General features: G+C 56.3%; 1 long non-coding RNA gene across 1 annotated transcript; it reads right to left on the bottom strand.

Annotated features, from left to right (window-relative positions):
* Positions 1–453: 453 nt before the first annotated feature.
* LOC131587657 (uncharacterized) lies at positions 454–5335 on the bottom strand. Its single transcript, XR_009279404.1, has 4 exons — positions 5306–5335; positions 5143–5222; positions 4928–5065; positions 454–1473 (listed from the first exon to the last, which is right to left on the bottom strand). It is a non-coding gene; the product is annotated as an uncharacterized LOC131587657 (long non-coding RNA).
* Positions 5336–6694: the final 1359 nt, after the last annotated feature.

The raw sequence follows: 6694 nt of genomic DNA, 5'->3' as shown, positions 1-6694 counted from the left end.
GCACGGCCACGTCCTGAGGCCGCACGCTTCGGCCACGCCGGGAGCCGGACGCCGTCGTCGCTGGGCGCGCCTGAGTTAAGAGAAGACAAAGTGATGTGGCATTGCTGAAACTCAAAGGGACCCTCGCTCCTCCTCCCAACATCCCCAACTCACGGCAACCCCTCGGCCCGTTCCTGAAGGCCACAAACACGGCCCCTTTACGTGGAAAAGGCTCCATCACACGGTTCCATAACGCTTCCGCAGGGCTCACGGGAGCGGTGAAGCAGCTGTGCCGGCCGGTTGGCGAGGACGTCTCGGCAAAATGCGACTGGACCACCTAAAGCACACAAACAAGATGGGACACTTGGCATTGCACCAGAAACTGAGAGCCCAGCGATAACAACAGCTTCCCTCCACCAGTCAACGCTCACCTTGCCCGCTTCGCCTTGACTACTGATAGCGGGCTTCACTTCCTAAAAATAAAGACAAAGAGGAGACCTGTCACACAGTGACCGGTTCCAGTTGCCCTGCAAAGACAAACATTGACTTACCTTCTCGCGGGAACCCCCTTACCCTGGATGGGGCGCTCTGCCACCGATTTCATCCGTCCGCATCTGAAAGAAAGCTGAGACAAAAGTCAAAGTGCTGCAGGGTAACTTCACAGCTCCTGACATCTTGTGTCCATCTAGGAACACCCGCTAGACTCCAACTATGCCCTACATGACAAATTTCAAATTACAGGGGCCTAGGACTCGGCCTTTTACACCTACACCCAGGCTGGGCAGCAGGACAGAGCAGCTCCGGGACAACTACACCCAGACACCCGTGACACACAAGACAACAGACGAGGGGACACAACGGGGAGACAAAACTCTGGGCCACAAGAATGGCCACAAGGACCGAGAGAACGCGGAACGAGATGAGCCGGGTGAGAATGAAGGCGAGCTGATGAAACTCGCAGAACCCGGGAGGAAGAAGATGCTGACGGAATGACAAACTCCAGCAACTGCCAAGACGGATGCCCGAGAATCTGAGGGCCACAGTCCCCTACCTATCTCTGCGTTTCTTCAAGACCTAAGCCGCAACAATGGATCCTCGCGGCGCACGGCTGTTGACACAGCACGGAACAAGACCTCTAAAAGACATCCGATCGGATGCTTTTAAAAGAGAGACGCGATTCCAAGGCCTCTGAGAGCTCCCGAGGCAAAGCTTCGATGGTGTTGGGCTGAGGAGCCCAGAGATCAGAGATGCAAGGAGTGACGCCGGGGTTTCCTGGTAAGCCCCCAGAAGAGATAAGGCGAGGCACGTACAACACAAGAAGCACAAAAGACACACAAGGCACAATGGACAAGTGATACAACACGCCCTGGGGCTGCTCCGTCCTGCACACCTCAGCACTGTGAACAAATGTGAGGCTCTCCCTTCACGTGGCCTAAGGGGCCACAGCCTGGACCTCCCCGTCCCCAAAGCTGACTCCATAATCCCAGGTCACGACTCCCGACCCGGCACCCCGATTTCAGCCCCTCTGCAATTTGCAGCCTCCGACTCAGCTCTCGGATGCCCAGCGGGGAGGATCCACATGGAGCGCCAAGGAAGGCCGCCTCGCCATCCGGGAAGTTCCTGCCATCACCAGGCTGTTGTCTTCTGGTGAGGTAAAAAAAATAAAACAGAAAATCAGAGGCTGATCTCTGCAGGGCATCAGCCAAAACCCGACAATTCCGCTACTCACGGTCTCCTGCGAACGGCCACGTCCTGAGGCCGTGCTCTTCGGCCACGCTGGGAGCAGGACGCCATCATCGCAGGGCGCGCCTGAGTTAAGAAAAGACAAAGTGATGCGGCATTGCTGAAACTTGAACAGGCCCTCACTCCTCCTCCCGACATCCCCAACTCACGGCAACCCCTCGGCCCGTTCCTGAAGGCCACAAACACGGCCCCTTTACGTGGAAAAGGCTCCGTCACACGGTTCCATAACGCTTCCGCAGGGCTCACGGGAGCGGTGAAGCAGCTGTGCCGGCCGGTTGGCGAGGACGTCTCGGCAAAATGCGACTGGACCGCCTAAAGCACACAAACAAGATGGGACACTTGGCATTGCACCGGAAACTGAGAGCCCAGCGATAACAACAGCTTCCCTCCACCAGTCAACGCTCACCTTGCCCGCTTCGCCTTGACTACTGATAGCGGGCTTCACTTCCTAAAAATAAAGACAAAGAGGAGACCTGTCACACAGTGACCGGTTCCAGTTGCCCTGCAAAGACAAACATTGACTTACCTTCTCGAGGAAACCCCCTTACCCTGGATGGGGCGCTCTGCCACCGATTTCATCCGTCCGCATCTGAAAGAAAGCTGAGACAAAAGTCAAAGTGCTGCAGGGTAACTTCACAGCTCCAGACATCTTATGTCAATCGAGGAACACCCGCTAGACTCCAACTACACCCTACATGACAAATTTCAAATTACAGGGGCCTAGGACTCGGCCTTTTACACCTACACCCAGGCTGGGCAGCAGGACAGAGCAGCTCCGGGACAACTACACCCAGACACCCGTGACACACAAGACAACAGACGAGGGGACACAACGGGGAGACAAAACTCTGGGCCACAAGAATGGCCGCAAGGACCGAGAGAACGCGGAACGAGATGAGCCGGGTGAGAATGAAGGCGAGCTGATGAAGCTCGCAGAACCCGGGAGGAAGAAGATGCTGACGGAATGACAAACTCCAGCAACTGCCAAGACGGATGCCCGAGAATCTGAGGGCCACAGTCCCCTACCAATCTTTGCGTTTCTTCAAGACCTAAGCCGCAACAATGGATCCTCGCGGCGCACGGCTGTCGACACAGCTCGGAACAAGACCTCTAAAAGACATCCGATCGGATGCTTTTAAAAGAGAGACGCGATTCCAAGGCCTCTGAGAGCTCCCGAGGCAAAGCTTCGATGGTGTCGGGCTGAGGAGCCCAGAGATCAGAGATGCGAGGAGTGACGCCGGGGTTTCTGGTAAGCCCCCAGAAGAGATAAGGCGAGGCACGTACAACACAAGAAGCACAAAAGACACACAAGGCACAATGGACAAGTGATACAACACGCCCTGGGGCTGCTCCGTCCTGCACACCTCAGCACTGTGAACAAATGTGAGGCTCTCCCTTCACGTGGCCTAAGGGGCCACAGCCTGGACCTCCCCCCGTCCCCAAAGCTGACTCCATAATCCCAGGTCACGAGTCCCGACCCGGCACCCCGATTTCAGCCCCTCTGCAATTTGCAGCCTCCGACTCAGCTCTCGGATGCCCAGCGGGGAGGATCCACATGGAGCGCCAAGGAAGGCCGCCTCGCCATCAGGGAAGTTCCTGCCATCGCCAGGCTGTTGTCTTCTGGTGAGGTAAAAAAAATAAAACAGAAAATCAGAGGCTGATCTTTGCAGGGCATCAGCCAAAACCCGACAATTCCGCGACTCACGGTCTCCTGCGAACGGCCACGTCCTGAGGCCGCGCGCTTCGGCCACGCTGTGAGCTGGATGTCGTCATCGCAGGGCGCGCCTGAGTTAAGAGAAGACAAAGTGATGCGGCATTGCTGAAACTCAAAGGGACCCTCGCTCCTCCTCCCAACATCCCCAACTCACGGCAACCCCTCGGCCCGTTCCTGAAGGCCACAAACACGGCCCCTTTACGTGGAAAAGGCTCCGGCACACGGTCCCGTAATGTTTCCGCAGGGCTCACAGGAGTGGTGAAGCAGCTGTGCCGGCCGGTTGGCGAGGACGTCTCGGCGAAATGCGACTGGACCGCCTAAAGCACACAAACAAGATGGGACGCTTGGCATTGCACCAGAAACTGAGAGCCCAGCGATAACAACAGCTTCCCTCCACCGGTCAATGCTCACCTTGCCCGCTTCGCCTTGACTGCTGATAGCCGGCTTCACTTCCTAAAAATAAAGACAAAGAGGAGACCTGTCACACAGTGACCGGTTCCAGTTGCCCTGCAAAGACAAACATTGACTTACCTTCTCAGGGGAACCCCCTTACCCTGGATGGGGCGCTCTGCCACCGATTTCATCCGTCCGCATCTGAAAGAAAGCTGAGACAAAAGTCAAAGTGCTGCAGGGTAACTTCACAGCTCCAGATATCTTGTGTCCATCGAGGAACACCCTCTAGACTCCAACTCACCCTACATGACAAATTTCAAATTACAGGGGCCTAGGACTCGGCCTTTTACACCTACACCCAGGCTGGGCAGCAGGACAGAGCAGCTCCGGGACAACTACACCCAGACACCCGTGACACACAAGACAAGAGACGAGGGGACACAACGGGGAGACAAAACTCTGGGCCACAAGAACGGCCGCAAGGACCGAGAGAACGCGGAACGAGATGAGCCGGGTGAGAATGAAGGCGAGCTGATGAAGCTCGCAGAACCTGGGAGGAAGAAGATGCTGGTGGAATGACAAACTCCAGCAACTGCCAAAACGGATGCCCGAGAATTTTAGGGCCACAGCCCCCTACCTATCTCTGCGTTTCTTCAAGACCTAAGCCGCAACAATGGATCCTCGCGGCGCACGGCTGTTGACACAGCTCGGAACAAGACCTCTAAAAGACATCCGATCGGATGCTTTCCAAAACAGACGCGATTCCGAGGCCCCTGCGAGCTCCTGAGGCAAAGCTTTGATGGCGTCGGGCTGAAGAGCCCAGAGATCAGAGATGCGAGGAGTGACGCCGGGGTTTCTGGTAAGCCCCCAGAAGAAATAAGGCGAGGCACATACAACAGCAGAGGCACAAAAGACACAGAAGGCACGACGGACAAGTGACACGACACGCCCTGGGGCTGCTCTGTCCTGCGCACCTCAGCACTGTGAACAAAAGTGAGGCTCTCCCTTCATGTGGCCTAAGGGGGCATTGCCTGGACCTCCCCATCCCCAAAGCTGACTTAAAAATCCCAGGTCCAGAGTCCTGACCCGGCACCCCACTTTCAGCCCCTCTGCAATTCATAGCCTTCGACTTAGCTCTCAGATGCCCGGCGGGGAGGATCCACGTGGAGTGCCAAGGAAGGCTGCCTCGCCATCTGGTAAGTTCCTGCCATCACCAGGCTGCCGTCTCTCGGTCAGCTACAATAAATAAAACACAAAATCAGCGGCTGATCTTTGCAGGGCATCAGCCAAAACCCGACAATTCCGCTACTCACGGTCTCCTGCGCACGGCCACGTCCTGAGGCCGCACGCTTCGGCCACGCCGGGAGCCGGACGCCGTCGTCGCAGGGCGCGCCTGAGTTAAGAGAAGACAAAGTGATGCGGCATTGCTGAAACTCAAAGGGACCCTCGCTCCTCCTCCCGACATCCCCAACTCACGGCAACCCCTCGGCCCGTTCCTGAAGGCCACAAACACGGCCCCTTTACGTGGAAAAGGCTCCGTCACACGGTTCCATAACGCTTCCACAGGGCTCACGGGAGCGGTGAAACAGCTGTGCCAGCCGGTTGGCAAGGACGTCTCAGCGAAACGCGACTGGACCGCCTAAAGCACGCAAACAAGATGGGAGGCTTAGCGTTGCACCAGAAACTGAGAGCCCAGTGATAACAACAGCTTCCTTCCACCGGTCAATGCTCACCTTGCCCACTTCACCTTGACTGCTGCCAGCTGGCTCTACTTCCTAAAAATAAAGACAAAGAGGAGACCTGTAACACAGTGACCGGTTCCAGTTGCCCTGCAAAGACAAACATTGACTTACCTTCTCGAGGAAACCCCCTTACACTGGATGGGGCGCTCTGCCACCGATTTCATCCGTCCGCATCTGAAAGAAAGCTAAGACAAAAGTCAAAGTGCTGCAGAGTAACTTCACAGTTCCACACATCTTGTGTCAATCTAGGAATACCCTCTAGACTCCAACTACACCCTACATGACAAATTTCAAATTACAGGGGCCTGGGACTTGGCCTTTTACACCTACACCCAGGCTGGGCAGCAGGACAGAGCAGCTCCGGGACAACTACACCCAGACACCCGTGACACACAAGACAACAGACGAGGGGACACAACGGGGAGACAAAACTCTGGGCCACAAGAACGGCCGCAAGGACCGAGAGAACGCGGAACGAGATGAGCCGGGTGAGAATGAAGGCGAGCTGATGAAGCTCGCAGAACCCGGGAGGAAGAAGATGCTGATGGAATGACAAACTCCAGCAACTGCCAAGACGGATGCCCGAGAATCTGAGGGCCACAGCCCCCTACCTATCTCTGCGTTTCTTCAAGACCTAAGCCGCAACAATGGATCCTCGCGGCGCACGGCTGTTGACACAGCTCAGAAAAAGACCTCTAAAAGACATCCGATCGGATGCTTTTAAAAGAGAGACGCGATTCCGAGGCCTCTGAGAGCTCCCGAGGCAAAGCTTCGATGGTGTCGGGCTGAGGAGCCCAGAGATCAGAGATGCGAGGAGTGATGCCGGGGTTTCTGGTAAGCCCCCAGAAGAGATAAGGTGAGGCACATACAACAGGAGAGGCACCAAAGACACAGAAGGCACGATGGACAAGTGATGGGACACGCCCCGGGACTGCTCTGTCCTGCACACCTCAGCACTGTGAACAAAAGTGAGGCTCTCCCTTCACGTGGCCTAAGGGACCACAGCCTGGACCTCCCCGTCCCCAAAGCTGACTCAAAAATCCCAGGTCACGTGTCCCAAGCCGGCACCCCGCTTTCAGCCCCTGTGCCATTCGCAGCCTTTGACTCAGCTCTCAGATGCCCG

The sequence above is a fragment of the Poecile atricapillus genome, chromosome 1 (genome assembly GCF_030490865.1).
Source record: "Poecile atricapillus isolate bPoeAtr1 chromosome 1, bPoeAtr1.hap1, whole genome shotgun sequence".
Taxonomy (NCBI): Eukaryota; Metazoa; Chordata; class Aves; order Passeriformes; family Paridae; genus Poecile; species Poecile atricapillus.
Note: the sequence above shows the minus strand (reverse complement) of the source record. Positions and strands in the feature narration are given on the sequence as shown.